We start from the raw sequence: 20,563 nt of genomic DNA, 5'->3' as shown, positions 1-20,563 counted from the left end.
AATAATAATTTGAAAGTTGATTTTTACAGCATTCATATATTTAAAGGAACTGAAATTTAAGTTAAAAATGATATTAAATCTGTTCTTAATCTTCTATTTTTGACAAATGCAATATTGAGATTTGTTGTTACAATGAAAATGGAATTCATATCAAATCTAATGTTTACATATTATTTAGTTCAAAATCAGATGAATCTCTAATTTGCTGAATGTTTACGAGTTGTTAGATAGTCATGTTGCAGCCTAGACATCAGTAAAATGACAACAAGTGGGAAGGTATAGACATATATGATAAATATGAATGCAGATTTAGGAGCCTATGTGGAGCCGCATTTGTCAGGACACTTCACCAGGCCCATCTATCTACGAACTCTTGCTTGACTGCATCTCCATGGGCACCTGTAGTGTGTACTATCCTGCAGCACAATGGCTCCTTTACCACAATAGAGTTGTTGAAGTAGTTGTTCAAATGCCTGACTTAGGCTAAACTAGCATCTTGTAGTGAAGCAGAGAGCAGAGCAGCGGATGTTGGGGTTAGTCTCTGTGGGATGCATGGGGGAGTGCCATCAGACCTGCTCTGTTTAGGCTGCTTTCTGAAGAGTACCTAAGGTTGAAGTTTACCAGGCCAGGGTGGCCAGCTGCCCCATCTTCATCCCCATATTTCTTGGCATATCTACACTTTAGACGCTGATTGCAAAGCTCTTTTTTGTGAGTGTGTGTGTGTGTGTGTGAAGAAGATTGGCCCTGAGCTGACAGCTGTTACCAATCTTCCTCTTTATGCTTGAGGAACATTGTTGCTGAGCTAACATCTATGCTAATCTTCCTCTATTTTATGTGGGATACCACTACAGTGTGGTTGGACAAGCGATGATAGGTCCACACCCAAGATCTGAACCTGTGAACCCAGAGTGGCCAAAGTGGAATGTGTAAACTTAACCATTATGCCGCCGGAGTGGCCCCTCAAGGCTCTTTTTGTTCACCACTGTTCCCCTAGAAGAACACCTACTACAGAGTAGGTGCTTAAAACTGATGACGAAAAAACAATTCTGGAGATGGTTGGTGGTGATGGCTGGATGACAATGTGGATGTACTTAGTGTGATGGAATTATATATTTAAAATATTTAAAATGATACATTTTATGTTATGTGTAGCTGCCCCTGACATAGGAAGGGTTAATAATCACTGGAAAAAGCTTGCCAACAAACTGTGACCCGGAGGTGAGAAGGCCGGTTAGCCAATGACAGGTAAGACCCCCTGGGGGGGCAACCTAAGCCAGGCTGCGGCCGCCCGGGGGCACAGATGGAGAAACGATATCGATATCGGGAGCAAGAGGGACCGTTGCCTGAGACCTTGCCTGCTCTGAGATAAAAATATAGGAGCACAGCAAAAACATGATAATATCAAAACAGAGGCCAAGGGAGGGCTCCTTGAGAAATCACTAAGAATTCTTGGCATTCGCTAGTTACTTCATCCAGAACACCTGTGTATGTTTAACAGATGTAAGCTATGTATATATTGAAATGCTGGTTATAATAAACTCAGAGTGGCCATCGGCCCTCTCCGCGTCTATCCTGATGTGTACATTGGATTGCGACACCGACAGTTATGTTTACTTTACAAAATGCTGACTGTCAGATTTATATAGAATAAGGGAACATGTTCCATCTCAAAGAAGTATCTAGGTCTGTACCTTTAAAAAAAGAGAAAAGAAGAATTTCAAAATGATTTGAAAATGGCTTCTTATGACTTTCATCCTGAAAGTAAAAGCTGTAGTGCCCAGGTGCCCCTACCTACAGATGGAATGATGAGCTATTGAAACAATGATTTCACTCCAGTGAACATTTAAGCCTAGTGAATAGTTACATTATGTCCTTTACAAAGAAATATTTTTCAGCTATTACCAACCTCAACAAAGTTTCTGTAAAACCATGAAAATATTATTTTTTATCATTAAGAAATAAAAATAAAATGTTAAATACATGTTTAAAAGCACCACACAAAGAAAGATGAAAAGAAAGGAAAAAAAGAAATAAATCATCTAAGAGTAACAATTATATTTGTGTGGCGAAAAAAAAAATTCCCTCTACATTTCTGTGTTGTTCAAGCTTTGTATAACGAGTGTTTTTTTTAAAACATCTCCTGATAAAGGACCTTGGAATCCTCTTTACAGTGTCTGATTAATTCTCTGTTGTCCTTTTCAAGGATTCTAACTCTCTCCTATTAATTTTATGTTGGGGCTGGGATTTGAGACAAAGTCTCTTTTGACCTATTCATTATTCATTATCAATCAATAACACTATTTTAAGCATTGTCTTACCAATGTATAGACTTCAAATATTTAATTTACTATTTGCTGTTGTAAAAGATGCAACCTGCCCCATATCTTATTTTCCCTGGTTTTACACCTGAGCTCCCATGCCACAGATTTTTCCCTTGATGAGGTGTTTCTAAGGGGTCTTAGGAGGTTCTGGGCCTGTGGATCTTCTGGTGGGGAAGACTGTGCAGTGAAGCAAAGGGAAAAGAGCAGAAGGGGGAATCAAGAGTGGGCTAGAGAAGTCAAATGTGTTACAATTTTTATGTAATTTTGTTTCGTAAAATTGAGATCTAAATAATATTCTAGAAAATGTGTAAGTTGGTATGTGGGAAGCCTACGTGCATGAGAACCACTGACAACAATGACAGAGGACCATTAACATTGTCTACACAAGAATAGAATAGTATTGGTATGGGAAGATCACAGGATATGAAGTCAAAGAGCCAAGTTTTAGACATAACTTTGTCACTAACTTTCTGTGCACTCTCCAGAAGCTACCTTGCTTCTAGGACAGCTTCATTTTCCTCATTTATAAAATGGATTTATAACCATTTGTGAGCAATTAAATAGGATTATTTATTAAAGTTAAAATAATATATAAATTTGTTGGCATTTATTACTATTAATCAAAATAACCAGAAATATATAGTCTCTATCGTTAGAAAATTCCCAATCAAATAAAGCATGGCTAATGCATAAACGACTAAAATGCTTGCAGAAATATAATATCCATAAGAAACAAATACATGGTTTGGTGTAGACTCAAATGAAATAAGGAAGAAAACTTCATATTGGTTTATGGCCATGAATAGTTTCATGGAGGAGGTGATCCTTGAGATTGACAGTGAAGGTAGGATTTGGACATCTAGCAATGGTGAGAAGGAAACCAGGTGGAGAGAATGGCACGAGAAGGGCATGAGGATATGACAAAGAAAGGGTCTAATTTAGCTGGGATTTTAAGAAATGTGAAGTAAAGTGGTAGGAGTTATTGATAGAAAAATAGATAGAGTCAGATTATGGCCTAATTAGTTTGTGGAGTTGGGGCATTATTCTTTCCATAGGAAGGCCAACATTTATAACCTGTAGAACTATCCAACTGCAGAGGTGGTTTTGTGTGGGATGGTCAGGAATGAAGAACAACTAGAGGTGAGGGGACCGGGTAGGATCTACTGCAATAGCCTGGGTAAGAATAATAGTGATGACTAAGCAATAATGACAATTGATATGTACTGAGTTCTTACTATGTTCCAGGGATGTTATGGACATTATCTCATTTAATTCTCCACTGCAGGTACTATTATTTAACCTACTGTTACATTTGAAGGAACTGAAACTCAAGAGTTTTAATAACTTGCTCAAGATCAAGAGCTGGTGTTCAAACCAGAGGTGTCCTCGTGCAAGACACATGCCCTTCAATGAAGCAAAGACTTGAATTACAGTCTTTCTTAGAGCTTCTGATCTTTATAAATTAAGTTTGCCAGTTTTTGCTGAGTTGGAATACATTTTTGTTTTGTTTTCTAGGGCAAGGGATCAAACCCCAAGAAGACAGGATCCAAAGAACATTATTGTTGGAAAGTGGCCCTCCCAACTTACATCAATTTACAAAGGTATTGCCCTTCCTCAGCGTCAGTCCTTCTTTGCTACCTGACCTGGATCAGGGCCCAGGAGCTAACTTTCACAGCTGAACAGAAATTATAATCTAGGAAATTTTGTTATTTAAAATTGCCTTGATTGATTAGTTCCTCTGAAACTTGTTTATAAGTAGGACAAAAATTTCTCTCAATTTTAGTAATTGCCCATCCCCCAGCACCCAATCAATGTTAATGATGCCCAAGTCATCTTGTTAGAAAGAGGATCAGTAACCATGTTGGGCCTCGGGGCCTCAGTCTCATACAGGCAAGAATAGTTTAAATTGTCATTTTGCTGTAATAGATTCTCTGAAGAATTAACTACTGATTTCTCAGGCTTCAAACTCCTATATGGTTTTTTTTGAGTCACAGAAATGTTAGAAGTGAAAACTACCTTAGAAATGATCTAAAATGAGCCCTTTCTTTGTCAAGTGAGAAAACTAATAAGTGGAGTTAGAAATTAATCTGCTCAAGGTCCTAGAGTTAGAAGCACAACCATGTTAAGAACCTGGTCCTCCTGATATTTAGGGCAATTACTCCTTGTAGGGTACCATTATACCTGCTCATAAAAAATGGAAAGAAAGAAGGACAGAAAGAGAGAAGGATATGAAGAAGAAAAGAAAGCTCAAATAGCTATACCACTAAAAGAGAATAATAAACATTTTATGATTAACTCATGACTATTCCCCAAGGACCTTCCATTAAAAAAATAATAAATAAGACAATTTTGTTCTTGTGGGATTTTAGAAATTTGTGATAGAGAAGTGCAGAATATTTCTTTGAAAAGAGAGTCAGGGCTTCCTGGTACATTCTGATGAAGTCAGTAAGGGGAAGGAAACAGTTCCGAGCACTCAGATAAAAAATGACACTTGCTTTCCTTTTCTCTACCTGGTTACATTTTTTTTTACCAACTTTTAAAACATTTTCCTTGCTTTTTGCTTTGAAATATATTAAATTGGTTTAATCCTCTGAATGGATATAACTATGCCACACACACACACACACACACATGCACACAGAATAGAACCAATGCATGGCAGAGCAAACATTTACTAGAAAGGTCCTGAAAAGATAAAATGATAAGTTTGAATAGTTAGATATTACAATGCTAAGGGTTAATGTAAAAATTAAAAGGTTGAAATAAAAAGGCATGTGGAATTATGCAAAACAGTGCTAGGGGAACCCAGTCTTACAGTATATCTAATAATCAACTGAAAGTGAATTAAAGACTTAAATATAAGACCAGAGACATAAAAACTCCTAGAAGAGGGCCTGGCCCAGTGGCACAGTGGTTAACTTCGCACGTTCCACTTCTCTGTGGCCCGGGGTTCACCGGCTCGGATCGGGGTTGCAGACATGGCGCCACTTGGCACACCATGCTGTTGTAGGCATCCCACATATAAAGTAGAGAAAGATGGGCATGGATATTAGCTCAGGGCCAGTCTTCTTCAGTGGAAAGAGGAGGATTGGCAGCAGTTAGTTGGGGGCTAATCTTCCTCACACACACACACAAAAACTCCTGGAAGAAAACATAGGGTAAAATATCCTTGACATTGGTCTTCACAATGATTTTTGGTATGACACCAAAAGCACAGAAAACAAAAGTGAAGAACTACATCAAATTAAAAAGCTTTTGCACAGCAAAGGAAACAATCAACATATTTAAAAAGCAACCTATATATTGGGAGAAAATATTTCCAAACCATAGCTCTGCTAAGGAGTGAGTATTCAAAATATATAAGGAACTCAAACAACTAAATAGCAAAAAAGCCAAACAACCTGATTAAAAAATGGGCTAAGAAGTCAAATAGACATTTTTCCAGAGAAGACGCACAAATGGCCAACAGGCATATAAAAAGATTCTCTACATTACTAATCAACAGGGAAAAGCAAATCAAAATCACAGTGAGATATCACCCCACACCTGTTAGGATGACTACTAGTAAAAAGACAAAAGATAAATTTTGTCGATTATATGGAAAAAAGAGGACCCTTCTGCACTTTTGGTGGAAATGTAAATTGTTACAGGCATTATGGAAAACAGTCTGGAGTTTCCTCAATAAAAAGAACTACCAGCAATCCAACTTCTGAGTACATATTCAAAGAAAATTAAATTAGTATCTTGAAGAGATATCTGTGCTCCCATGTTCATTGCAGCATTTTCCACAATAGCCAGGATATGGAAATAATCTAAGTGTTCATTGATGCATGAATGGATAAAGAAACTGTGAGATATATAGTGACAATATGGATGAATCTGGAGGATATTATGCTAAGTGTAATAAGCCAGACTTAGAAAGAAAAATACTGCATGATCTCACTTATATGTAGAACCTAAAAAAGTCAAATTTAATGAAGTAGAGAGTAGAACAGTGGTTACCAGGGGCAAGGAAGGGGGGGAAATGAGAGATGTCAGCCAAAGGATATACAGTTTCTGTTATGTAGGATGAATAAGTTCTAGAAATCTAATGTATGACATGGTGACTGTAGTTAATAATACTTTATTTTATACTGGAAATTTGCTAAGAAAGTAGATCTCAAGAGCTCTCAACAGATGTGCAAAAATGATAATCTTGTGTGGAGATACATATGCTAATTAGCTTGACAATCGTAATCATTTCATTATGTATACATAAAACAAAACATCACATTGTGCACCTTACATATATACAATTTTTAATAAAATAAAATTTTAAAAAGATGTTGAATTTTATTCCTCTGTTTTTTTATAATGAAAAATAGATGTAATTTGGTATCTACATTTGGTAATAGTTATACTATTTATTGTTTGGTTTGTGCTTTTATATTGAAAAATAATATACGTTCATGGTAAATATTCCAATAAGGTAGGCAAATGTATACACAATAAGAAGCGATCATCACAGTGCAGACCTCCAGTTTTCTCCTCTAACATGGATCAGTATTAATAGTTCCTATGTTTCCTTCTGGAGGATTTTTATCCATTTACAAGCGTAAACACGAATATGTCTTTGAATACGCAGGTAAAAGGAAGAAATTGTACACACTGTTCTGAGTATTGCTTTTTTTGATTTAAATGATAACTGGAGATAATTGTGTTTCAACACGTTAGTTAACTAACTCAACAAATATTATTCAAGTGCTACTTTTCTAGATTCTGTGCAGGGGGCTATGCTAAAGTAGGATGTAATACATCAGCGAGCAAAACCACACGTGGACCCAGCCTTCTCTGGGTTTAAGATTTAGGGAAGAGACAGGAAACACATATCTGCAAATGCATGTAAATTTTTCAGCATAGTAAGTGCTACAAAGTAGGGGTTCTTGGTCATGGATATTTTGAAGGATATGGATTCTACAAAAGCATTTAGAGCCACAGAACCTGGTTAACAGAAGGTACTTATTGTTGAGCACATATATGGTTACATTAAACGTGTGTTATTACTTGTACACACACAAGATGGCAAAAACTCTTCAGGAAAGGTGTCTTTTCCCTGCTAAGTGGAAGTTAAAATTTATTTTCTGGTGGTTCATGCATGGATAAATAATTACTTAAGAAAGCAAAAGTCAAACATATCATTCATAAACAATATAATTAATTATACTTCATATATTTACTAAAGATAGGCAAACCATTTTTAATTCTGTATTACACAGTTACATTAATACATGCTTGCTACTAAAAAGAGTCTAAAAGTCTGAAGAATATAGCAGAAAAATGAAAATCCCCTTCAAACTTCCCCTTCATGTTCAAGCTCTTTCAAAGTCAACACTCTTCTCATGAGATAACAACCACACTCTCCTAACTTTTTAAATAAACTTTATATTTTTAAAGCAGTTTGAGTTTCACAGTAAAATTTATTGGAAAGTACAGACATAAGTCCTATTAACAGATTTTTCTCCTTTCCATTTGCCTGCAAAAGATATTGTATTATAATATCTACTTACTTTTCCTTTTTCCATAATTAAATTATCTTCCTTGAAGGTAGGTGCTACATTTTTGTTTGTTTTTGACTTTTAACAATTGGAATGCCTGTTTAGTTGTTGGATTTTGAATATATATTTGTTTGATTTTTAAATGAGTCACCAAAACAATTTTAGTCAGGCTGGGCTAGACTAAATTACTTTTCAAGTTCTGGGGCGCATCATCTTTCTGCTAATTGGTGACTTGGAGGGGCAATTTTCTTCCTTCTTTTGGCATCATCATCGCCAAACATGGCCACCATGGTTTGGCAGAAGGGGAAGAGAGAGGATGGATGATATGGATGACTGTACATAGGATTTTATTGGGTACTTATATTCCCAGAAATAGAAATAGTGTACATCACTCTTGCTATATCCCATTGGCCAGAATGTAGTCACATGATCCTGGCTTAGCTACTAAGTGGACTGGGAAATGTAATCTTTCTGTGTGTCCAGAAGAGTGAATGGGCTTGATGAACATCTTTCCTGTCTATATTTAGTACAGGGTAAATTTCTTGAGAAGAGGGACAATTTTTTCTCTTTAAGATAAAATTAAATGGAAGGACAAACTATTACCCTACAAATGTTTGCTTACATTGATGCTATTATCACACAGTTCATAATCACTCTGCTCTGATTTGAAATTCTTTCATATGAAGAACAGTAATTCTTAATTTAGGATGTCTTCTTTCTTTTGTTGTCACAATATCAATATAAAACGTTGGTATACCCTTACTTACTTCCTTCTCTTGGCAATGTTTTCATAAGATTTTACCTAAACTTCTTCTTCTGGATATGTTCAATATGATAAAATGAGAATTGACTTTAATGTTTGGCTGACAATTCTTTTCAGCAGTCAAATTTAGAAGGTGAGAGTTCTAAGATACTCTAAAGGAAATTTCACCTAGTTTACCCTTTCTTGCCCAAATTTCTTTGGTAAGATCCATTGCAGGAAGTGTCAACATCACTCTAAAAGACTTTCATTTTGAAGGATACAAACCTGAAACCTGTAGACCAGTGGTTCTGAACCATGGACTCTACTGAAAATCTAATAGACTCTCTTGAACACATAAGCACAGAAGCAAGATTTCTCCTGAGCATTTTCAGGGGGAAATCTTGTACCCTTTGAAGACCATCTATGTTCTTCTTGGTAAAGAATGGACCCACATTTAGAACTCCTGCTCCAGTATAGGTAGAGAAAACCATTTGGATGAAAAAAGGGGATAAAAGACCGAGTTCTAGAGCACCTACAACACACAGCATGTATTTCTAGGATTTCGGATTATACTGGTTCTGCCATGAACTCTCTTCATGGTCTTGGGCAAGTCTTTCAAGTACTCACAATCACATTAAGCAATTGCTTTGCTCTGTAGTCATAAAAACCTGAACTAGAAGCAGCACAAGGACTCTCTATGTTGTTCACTGTTGGATCTCTGGTGATTAGCACATAATTGAATAAATTGTCCATAGTCACTGTTCAATAAATGTTTGGCCTGTGGGCCAAATGGGACTTGAAATCTTTCTATTTGATTCTATTTCTGATGTGATCTAAAACAGCATCATAAAAAAAAAAGTTGGCCAAAAATAATTTCCTTTGTTCATTCACTCATCTATGAACATTAAGAATGTCCTCCTTCTACTACAATAAACTGGCCTCTGGCCCCTGGTGCCTGACACAGTTGACCAAGTGGCTCAGTCCTCTTGTATTTCCTATGTGGTCCCTAGCAATCCTAGGTGCTCTATGATGTCCTCTGCCTCTTGCCTTACATTAATTCCTGCTCCATCCTGTGCTTCAAGAGTGGGCATGCATGGATGAGCACTGGGAGGGTTGAATTCAGGAAGAGGTCCCCAATCTCATCTGGAGTTGTGGCACACTCTTTCTAAGTCACAGTATAGCAGTGACCTGTAGGATTTATATAGAATCAAATACACGGCACTTGGTCTGACATAGTATTCATTTTATTTCCAAGACTCAGTTATGAATCCTTGAGTATTCCATCAAAAGGCAATCTTCTTTATTGACAAACAAAACAACTGTATATATTTAAGATGTACATGATGTTTTGATATACATTTCCTTTGTGAAATAATTATCACAGCCAAGCTAATTAACACATCTATCACTTCACATAGTAACCATATTTTTGTGAAAGGTAAGAGCACTTAAGATTTACTTTCTTAGCAAGTTTCAAGTTTACAATACAGTATTGTTAACTATATTCAGCATATTCTACATTAGATCCCCAGAATTTATTCAACTTATAACTGAAAGTTTGTACCCTTAAACCAACATCTTCCTCCCCCCCCCCCCCCCGGCGACCCCCACTGTACTCTCTGCTTCTAGCAGTTTGACTTTCTTCATTCCAGATATGAGTGAGATCCTACAGTATCTTTCTCTCTGAGTCTGGATTATTTCACTTATCAATATATCCTCTAGGGTTATTCATGTTGTCACAAATAGCAGGATTTCCTTCTTTTTTATGGCTATATATTAATGACTTAACCCATAGTCTTCTACAAATCATCTCTGCCCCCTTGCCCTTGCATTAAGTTTACACAATTAGACTCCCTTTTCCCCAGTGTTGAGTGCTGTGCAAGGAAGCTCCTTGTTCTGTGTGAAATTTGCATTTATGGGCCCAGATTTGTGTCTTTCTCTATATTCTGTGAAACGACTAGAATTAAAATAAGAACACAGCCCAAGTTCACCTATACACATACCTGTTTTAAATCCTTTAGAAAATGGGGAAGCATATGATTTATTTTAAATCACCAATAACAACAGGAGATAATTTTTTGGAGGGGTGCTAGAGAAGTTGTATTAAGGATAGCTTTCTTCTGTGATTTGCCCCCTCTTGTAAGGTTGGCCTGTGATATGAAAGAGAGCTACTAGGCTGTCTGTTTCATAGTTGCCTCCAGTGTCATCATTTCCACCATGCTTATTCCTGCCCCTGCCTCTTTATTACTGCTGTCGTTTTGAAGATCTGCTCCACACAAAGCCACCTCCACAAGGCTCCTCCACTGTGGCTCTCACTTGACAGCTGTCGCCATGTATTATGGTTCAGTTTTATTCATTTACTCCTGACCAAGTACTAGCTGTGTACTGGAAAGGAGTAAAGTTGTGTTGATGTTTTTCACTGTGGTGATTCCAATGTCGAATCCTTTGATCTGCAGCTTAAGAAATAAAGGCGTTAAAAATGCCCTAAAGAAAATGTTAGATAAAGCAACATTTTCTTAAATGAAAATATTTGGCGAGCAACGGCTATATTTTATTTCACAGATTATCTCCTTGCCATTGTTATCAGCCTGTACTCTCAGAAACACATAAAACAAGAAAACAAAAAAATCTTTGGATAATGTTGAAACATCAGTCTGCATCTGTTTTGTCAAGTTGGTACTAATATATTTGAATGTGTTTTTAAAGTAAACGAATCAGGGACATTTGGAAAAACTGCTACGCTGGTCAGCTTGAAATAAAATCTATAAAATTTCTGGGATTATAGAAAGTTGAAAAAGAGCAATTATTTGTATTCTTTTAATTTTCACTTGACAGTTCATAAGTTGCTCATATGTATAATATTGTAATCTTTAAACAGAAATAATAAAATTGATGATGGAATCATTGCCTCATTTAGATGGATTAAATGACTTTATTCAAATCATGTAGTTCAGAGGTGAGAAAATAGGAATGCAAACCAAGAACTTCTCACTCCAAAGGTTCTTACCCCATTTGTTGGGAGACAGAGTCAGTTAGGAGGTCAGAAGTAAAATTTCTACTGTAAAAGTTCTTTGGACCTAATTTATTTTTTCTTTTTGATCCTCATTTCCTGACTTACTGTGATATAAAGATTTCCTTGGCCATAGGTAGAGAAGAAACAAATATCTTTACTAAAGTCAATAAGAGGCTATTCTCCCCTAAAATTAAAGAATTATGTGCCAAAGCGTAGCAGCTGCATGACATAGGCAGAAACGGAGATGTGGATAGAAATAGACAGATAAGAAGAGAAATAGAGAAATTTCAAAAAGCTTCATATCCCTGGAAAGATTCAGAGTGAAAATGTCTACTAGGTGAAGCAATGACTGATAACAATTAGGGTTCTATGAATGTTGATATTTCTTTGGTTGCTCAATGTTGCGTTTGAACTAATGAAAAATTGGAGAATATTTCATTATGATGCATCACATTTCCTAATTTTAGTGTTATTTCTACATATAAAATACGGGACTGGGGGCTGGCTCCATCGCCGAGTGGTTAAGTTCATGCGCTCCACTGTGGCGGCCCAGGGTTAGGATCCTGGGTGCAAACATGGCACTGCTCGTCAGGCCACGTTGAGGCAGCGTCCCACATCCCACAACTGGAAGGACCTGCAACTAATGATATACAATTATGTATGGGGGGTTTGGGGAGATAAAGCAGAAAAAAAAAAAGATTGGCAACAGTTGTTAGCACAGGTGCCAATCTTTAAAAAATAGATAATTAAATAAAACTCTTTGAATCAGCTTAAAAAAATAAGTAAATAAAATAAAATATGTGACTGCACCCACATAAAAAAGCCCTAGTGTTAATAAGAAAATATATTAGTTTCCTAGAGCTGTCATAAAAGAATATCACACTGGGTCACAGAAACAACAGAAATTTATTTCTCATGGTTCTGGAGGCTAAAAAGCCAAGATTACAGTGTCAGCAGGGCTACTTTCTTCTGTGGCTTCTTTCCTTGGTTTTCAGATGGCCACTCTCTTGCTGTGTCCTCACATGATCTTTTCACTGTGCACACCTGTCTCTGTTGTGTGTCCAAATTTCCATTTCCTCTTTTTATGAAGGCACCAGTCAGGCTGGTTTAGCGTTCACTCTAACCACCTCATTTTAACTTAATCACCTCTATAAAGGCCCTATCTACAAATTCAGTCACATTCTGAGTTACTGGGCCTTAGGGCTTCAACGTATGAATTCTGGGGAGATACAGTGCACCCCACAACTTCAGGGATTGCCAGGAGTTTCTTGATGAATGAGATAAGGGAGGGTAGCCTAGAAGAGAGAGAAGAGCATATGCCAAGGAAAAAAATTATGAGTGGTATGATATATTCTAGAAAAGTCTAATTAGTAGAACTTTGAGTGTGTCATCAGACAAATTTAATGATTCTATTGCAACTTAGATTAAGAGAGTATACTCAATGAAATATTCCTAGTTTCATCTTATCCTAATTCACATATGATATCCATACTCCAAATAAACTCTGATTGAGTCAGTGGAGACTGTAGCACATATTTTTGGGATGCTCTTGGGAAGGAATCCCAAAGGGCTGTTGAGGAAATGCATACACTGGGTCCAAGAGAAAACACCAAAACATCAGAGGAGAGGAAAAAGAGTGTCACTTCCAGGAGTGTCCCTCCCTGATCAAGGGTAAGTAAGTGAGATCAGGAGCAGCTAAGTGGTTTGGACTCTCTGTGACCCCAACTGTGATTAGAGGGTATATATAGTCTGACCTGGCTCTCAAAGGATTGTTGTTATGTCAAACACACATACACACACACACACACACACAACTACCCTACATAGGACTCCCACCAATTGTATATGTAACCCTTATGTAGAAATCAAAATTCAGTGTGGTAGTTATGCTGGGTCATCATATATTCATTTACACAGTAGAGAAATCAAGAGAACATAAAAGGCGGCATGCTTTTTCACTCTAGCGGTTATGGTACTCTGTGTTGTCCGAAGTACTAACGGTTTTTTACTTCTTTGTACCCATTTTCAGGTGTTAGTTGGACAAATTTTTCTCGAAATTTTAATTATTCTAGTGAAGTAAGCAGGGAACAGAACTTCTAAAGGGGAACACACAACTTGAGAAGTGTTCAATATGGAATGCTTAGCATGATTGGCTCTGACATTTTCTGTGTCTTTTATTTCACATTCACATTTTCATTGCAGTTTATTTCAAATGCAGAACAGATTTTAGTCTATCTTGAAGGTTATGAGTTTAATAATTATGAGTCCTCTCTTTATGTACTCTTCCTTCCTATTAGTAATAACTACACTGAGTCATGAAAGTCCACGTGAGAGTAGATTAGTCCTGAATAGTTTGAACTAGGTTAGTAGTAGACAATACTTTGGGAAAAATAGGTTCAAGATAAAAAGGTAATTATCCATTTATTTATTCTGTAAATATCATTCAGTGCGAATTAGTTATTAGAAATGTTCTATATACTGAGATACAGCACTAAACAAAACAAAAAATCTCTTTGCTCCATGGTTAATGCATTCTGGTAGGCAAAAGTGGACAATAAACTTAATAGACAGGAGTTAGACAATGGCAATAGGTCTGGGGAAAAATAGGGCAGAGAGTGAGTAGAAAAAGGAGGATGGGAATTGTTGGTCGGAAGAGGGCATGGAATTTAAAATAGTGATGAGGATGCGTATAAGTCAGAAAACGACATTAAATAAGACTTAAATAAGATGAGAGTGTGAGCCTGGCAAATATCTGGGGGATAGTTTGGCAGCCAGAGGAATAATCAGTTCCAAAATCTTTGATGCTGGGGAAAGGCTTGCATTTTTGAGAAACAGTGAGAAATTCAGCAAAGTTGGAGCAGAATGAATCAAAGGGTGAATCTTAGGAGATACCGAGCTATAGGTAAGGGAGGGCTATCTCTTGGAGGAACTTTGGCACATTGTATTGAATTTGACTTTACCTTAGAATAAATTGCAAGGATTTAGGGTGGTTTAAAGAACCGGCTGAAAGTGACTTGCCTTATTATATTTTTCTGTGAAGGAAAAATACACTGACTGATATATTGAAAATACGCTATAGAGGGACAAGTGTGTAGACCAGTTATAAGGCTATCATAACATTCTTGGCAAAACATAATGATATTTTAGATCAGAGTGGAAGCAGATGAACTGGTGAGAAGTGCTTAGTTTCAGGATATGTTTTATAGGTATGGATGCCAGGATCGCTTGGAAGATTGAAGAGGAGATAAAAGAGAAAGTGGATAGGTTGTTTCCTAATTTGTGTCATGGGAAACTGGAAGAATAGATTTATTACCTGATACAAGAAATGAGCAGATTGATCAAATTTGGGGAGTGAATATTAGGAATTCAGCCCAAACATGCAAAGTTTGAGACATTTATGACTCAGCTCTTATAATTATAGAATGCTAGCACAGAAAATAAACTTAGGTAACTTTTAGAGGTAGAATTTTTAATTGAGAATCATAATGATAAAACCTATGGATAGATTTCTGGGGATTTTTGAACACTCTAAAATTGTGTGTACTTATACATATGTGCAGTTTGGAGGTTGGGGACAAGAATCATTGCCTCTATCACATTCTTTAAAAAGTCTATGATCCCCAAAATTTAAAAGCCATTAAAATAAAGAAACAAAGGAGTACTGTTGTTAGAGAATGTACACAAGTTCACACGATTGATTTTTAGGGAAACAAGAATCAACATGCAAATATTAAATGAAAAGAAAAATGTTCTTGTCTTTGGTAGATTCCATCTCTCTTTTCAACTAAGATGATGATATTTCCCCATGTATCCAAGGATATATGTATATATAAGGATTGTTACTCTATTCTAACACCCCATATCGTTGTAGATGATGTTTCTATTTTTATCTTTATTATGGGTTTTATATCACATGTTAACTTGGTGTCATAGAAGGTGGCTACTGGAAAAGGATCGACCAATTTTTCATGTGTATGAAATTACGTTCCAAAGAGGACCTTTGATACTCTTAAATGCACCCTGGTGATTAGTATCAGGCTGCACCTCTATCACGATTATCCTCGATTCAAGGCCAGTGACCTATGCACTTCTAAGCCTGCCACTTATTTATCAAATTGCATGCGAGTAGGTGACAAAAATATTAACTTTCAGGATTTTAGAAAGATTCTGAAGGACACCACGCTTCTGGATTAAATTATTTCCTTGTAGAAAAGTGGCTTTATTTATTTTTTCCTCAAGCTCAGATTTTATAAATAAATCAGGTATTACTTATTCTTCTGAGAATAAAAATAGTTAACATCAGTTACATATATTTTCTGGACATACTCTGTGTGACGCATTTGATCTACATAGCACTGACATTTTTCTTACCTTATAAAGGTAAATGAATGTGGGCTGAATGTTGTTAAAGACTTTCCCAAGATTGCAGAGCTACCAATGGGTAGAATCATGATTTGAGCACAGGTGCCATTTAAATTGTGCAATTATGTAAGTGTGCCTATGCCAGACCTGTCTCCTCTCAACTGGGCTTGCTCATAGGTTTGTGTTTAGCAGTTAGCTCAGCTGGGGGCTGGATGATGAAGAATGGACCCACTAACATGTCTTGGGGCCAGCTTGCTTTCGGCTGGGGTCACAAACAGAGAGCAAGCAGATGTCTCATTATGCAGCAAGCTAACCGAGGATTATGTACGTTGTGGTGGCAGGATTCCAAAAGTGAGAAGAGAAGTGTGCAAAGACTTTTGAGACCAAGGCTTAGGCATCTGTATGGCAATGCATATGCTGTAAACTCTTGGCCTAAACAAACAAGAAAATGGTAGACTCCATGGGTAAAACAATAAAATCTACTTTTGAAATCAAGAAATCAGTAAAGAGTTGTAGCCTTTCTTTTGCTATACCTCTCATACATTATTGGTTTGTGGTTAATTTAACTCTTTCTCTTTCAAATATTAGATATTTCATTCAAAATATAATGTGATGTGGTTGTGATAAAATTATGTTTCACACAGAAGTTAGAATGGTGACTATATCATTCTCTTAACTAAATGTTCTAAAGCTCTCATCAAATTGATTTATCCACTCCTTCCAAGACTTTGTAGTTTCTTGTTTAAAAATAGAGAGGGGATGCTTTCATTACCAACTGGTACTTTGAAAGGATCTTATCTTTAACAGTTTTCTACTATTTTGAAGTTAAGTTATTATATAAATACACATTACTGGCTAGAAGAGAGGTCGAGACTGAAAATCTTTGAGTCTTGTCTATCAAGATAAGGTCCGGATTTATACAATCCCTAGCAATTCTATCTAGAAGTTTGAACGACTCTCTTTCCTGCCTTTACCCTCTGGTAAAGCTCTCTCAGCAAGTAATAGAGAATTGAAGATTTCAGAATGATTCCAGTTAAGAGGCAACTTTTCCTCCCCTTCAATCCATTCTCTGATCTGAAGCAAAAATAAACTTTAAAAAGGTAAATCTGATGATGTTACTTCCTCATAATATCAATGGCTTCCATTTTTGTTGGTTTGAAGGACAAAATGCTTAATATGGCCTTCCATAAGTCCTGTGAGCTAACTCTTGTGGCTCATCCCTGGTTCTCCTCTCCATCCTAATCTTCATTTAACCTCTTCAGCTCCTTGAACTCGGCAGACTCTCTCAAGGGAGAGTTCTGTTATATGGTGTGTCTTCTCACAGAACTGCTATCCCTTCTCTCATTATGGTGACAATGGGATGGCATCGGGCTCATTTTTCAGGTCTCATTTAAGATATTTTCTTCAGAGAAGAATTTGAGCTTAGGCTAGAAATTTTTAATTATCAGCTATTTGCCTCTTTAGAGGGTAACAGTAGAGGAGTAGTATTTGACTCTGTCCTGATATTTCATTTTTCCCCAAAGTATATTGTATTAAGAATGAACTTAGTAAGTACCAGATATGTTTCCTCGTATAGATAAGTGATAACATAGCAGAGAAAGTTCATAATAACTACCAAGATGGTGGCTGTAACCCATGATTTTATACATTATCAGTATAAAAAACATACATTTTTGCCAAGATAAGTCTATTCAATCTCCATCATATTCTGAAAAAAGTTGTGTTGTACAAATGTATAACAGCATAGCACCATAACTGTGAAGCTCACAGGATGTGTTAGAATATTATGGGAAATCAACATCTGAGTAATATATAGTCTCGTTGAAGTCCTAAATAGATGTGAACAAGTGGTGAGAGAGAGGATTATAAAGGTAAGTTAGAGTCCGTTTATAGAACCTTGTGTGCATGCCTAAAGCATCTGTCCTTTGTGTGCTAATGAGAAAAGATTCATTATATACTAGTACAAAAATGAAATGGTCTTCAGGACTCCAAGCTTCATTTACCACTGTGTCATCAACAAAGTCACATCCTCTCTGAACACCCTCACCTACATTTGAAAGATTAAGATACCTCATCAACTAATAAGTGGGAACAGTAGAACTTGAGGTAGAAAACTTGAATTTGCCTTCTAGTTACAACATTGACTCTGGCTTAGCTCAAAGATAAATGTCTTAAACATGGAAGTAAATCACAATCCTGTTGGTTTTAGCCTTCTCAGACTTCCTTTATACCTAGGGGGAAGGTCGGCCCTAATCCTGTGATGTTTGAAATTAGATACCTCCTTTTAGCTTCTCTCTGACAGGTCTGGAACTTCAACTTTGAAAGATTCATGATGTCTCAATATATCCTTGACACTAAACAATTGGTTCTTCCTAATGTTCAGCATCTACTATATGAAAAATGCCCTCAGCAATGTATGTAACTCTCATATAAACTAGAGAATAGTGCAAAAAACAGTAATGTTTAAAAAAATATTTTTTAAAGCTCTTTTTTAATAGGCAAGGAAATTCAGTAGTCACAGGATTATAGGATTGTCTTAGCCAGGAGAATAAGAGAGAAAACAATTCACCTATAAAAGACATAAATGACTTAACAGTGGGAGCATATATCCTTGATAAAGATAATCCTGGGTTAAAATACCAGCTTTGCTGTAGACTAATTATGTGATGTTGAAAATATGTCTTAAACTTAATGAGGATCATGATAGTACTTGCCTTATAAAGTGTGGAAAGTGTTGAGTTAAGTATAGGACTCAGGATACCATCTGTACTCAGTAGTAATATATGCATTTTTCTATTTGTACTAATATTAGCAGTAGTAGCACAGTATATGGGTTTTTGTATAACTACCAACACAATGCCTGACATAAATTCTCAATAATACATGAAGGATACTCAAATTCATTGAACACTCATTACAAACCCAACATCAGGATCGGGGTTTTAATACATAGATTATTTACTCAATTAGACAACCTGTCAGGGAGCTTCATTTTTCTCATCTGTTTGAGAAGACTACGGGACTTGTCATGCATTAAACAATTAGTAAGCAAAAGTCCTAATTCCAAAATCAGATTATACTCCAAATGCAGTGGTTCCCAAGTCAAAATCTGAAATTATATCATGCTGGGGGCTGGCCCCATGGCCGAGTGGTTAAGTTCATGTGCCCCGCTGTAGGTGGCCCAGTGTTTCGTTGGTTCGGATCCTGGGCGCGGACATGGCACTGCTCATCAAACCACACTGAGGCAGCGTCCCACATGCCACAACTAGAAGGACTCACAACGAAGAATACAGAACTATGTACTGGGGAGCTTTGGGGAGAAAAAGGAAAAAAATAAAATCTTGAAATTATATCATTCTGGATAATAATGGATAAAATACATAAGCCTCTACTAATTGTTGACTTAATTGATACCTTTGTTTATTTCTTCCAATAGAATAATACTAAATGTATTTTTTCTAATAATCTTTATCAGGCTTTCTCCTCTGTTGATATTAAAGTTGGAAATCGCACCATCCTGACTGAATTGATCTTGGTGAGCTTCTCAGCAAACCCCCACGGCAGCTGATTCGTTTGGAATATTTCTGATGCTCTACTTGACAAGCTTGTCAGGAAACATGACCCTGGTTATCTTAATCTGAATTGATTCCCGCCTGCACATGCCTATGTAGTTTTTTATTGGCAATCTGTCTTTTCTGGGTTTCAGGTATACCTCTGTGTATACTCCCCAAATCCTGGCTGTTTGTGTCTCAGAAGATAAATGCATTTCCTTGGCTGGATGTGGAGCCCAGTTTTTACTTTCCTGTGCTGTAACCTACACTGAGTGCTATTTCCTAGCAGCCATGGCCTATAATCGCCATGTGACCATCTGTGACCCATTACTTTATTCTAGTATGATGTCCCATTCTCTCTGTACTGGACGCACTGCTGGCTCCTATGTAGGAGGGTTCTTGAATGTCATAGCCTATCCTACTAAGAATTTATGCCTGAGTTTCTGTGGTAAAAATATCATTGACCACTTCTTCTTTGATGCACCACCATTGGTAAAAATATCTTTTGCAGAAACTCATGTCTATGAAAATGTCCGACTGGGTGTGATGGGCTTCACAGTCCACCATAGCATTCTTACCATCCTGATTTCTTATTTCAACACACTTCTGGAAATCCTAAGGTTACGAACAGCCTCAGGAAGCCACAAGGCCTTCTCCACCTAATCTTGGTCATGCTTTTCTATGGATCCTTGCTCTTCATGTATTCAAGGCCAAGTTCCACCTACTTCCTGGAGAAAGACAAAGTGGCTTCCCTGTTCTACACTGTGGTCAGCCCATTGCTCAACCTTCTCATCAATAACCTGAGAAACAAAGATGGCAAATAGGTCTTCTGGAAAGTAATGCATACCATAAACCCACAGAGATGAAGGTTATCTTTCTGCAGAATGCTCTAAAATTATTTTCCAAACATTTGCTTATACACATATTTGAAAACATCACAATATTTCAGGTAAATTCAACAGACCATACTTAAAACTATGAACCATTGAAGAAACCACTCTTAACTGTTTATTATGATTTTGCTATAATTACATATTTTA

At 36.7% G+C, this 20,563-nt stretch overlaps 1 pseudogene; it reads left to right on the top strand.

The window, feature by feature from the left end:
* Positions 1-3,119: 3,119 nt before the first annotated feature.
* Positions 3,120-20,347, top strand: LOC106844080 (olfactory receptor 9G4-like; annotated as a pseudogene).
* The last annotated feature ends 216 nt before the right edge of the window (positions 20,348-20,563 follow it).

The sequence above is a fragment of the Equus asinus genome, chromosome 17, assembly GCF_041296235.1.
Source record: "Equus asinus isolate D_3611 breed Donkey chromosome 17, EquAss-T2T_v2, whole genome shotgun sequence".
NCBI lineage: Eukaryota > Metazoa > Chordata > Mammalia > Perissodactyla > Equidae > Equus > Equus asinus.
This window is presented reverse-complemented; position numbering and strand designations above follow the sequence as displayed.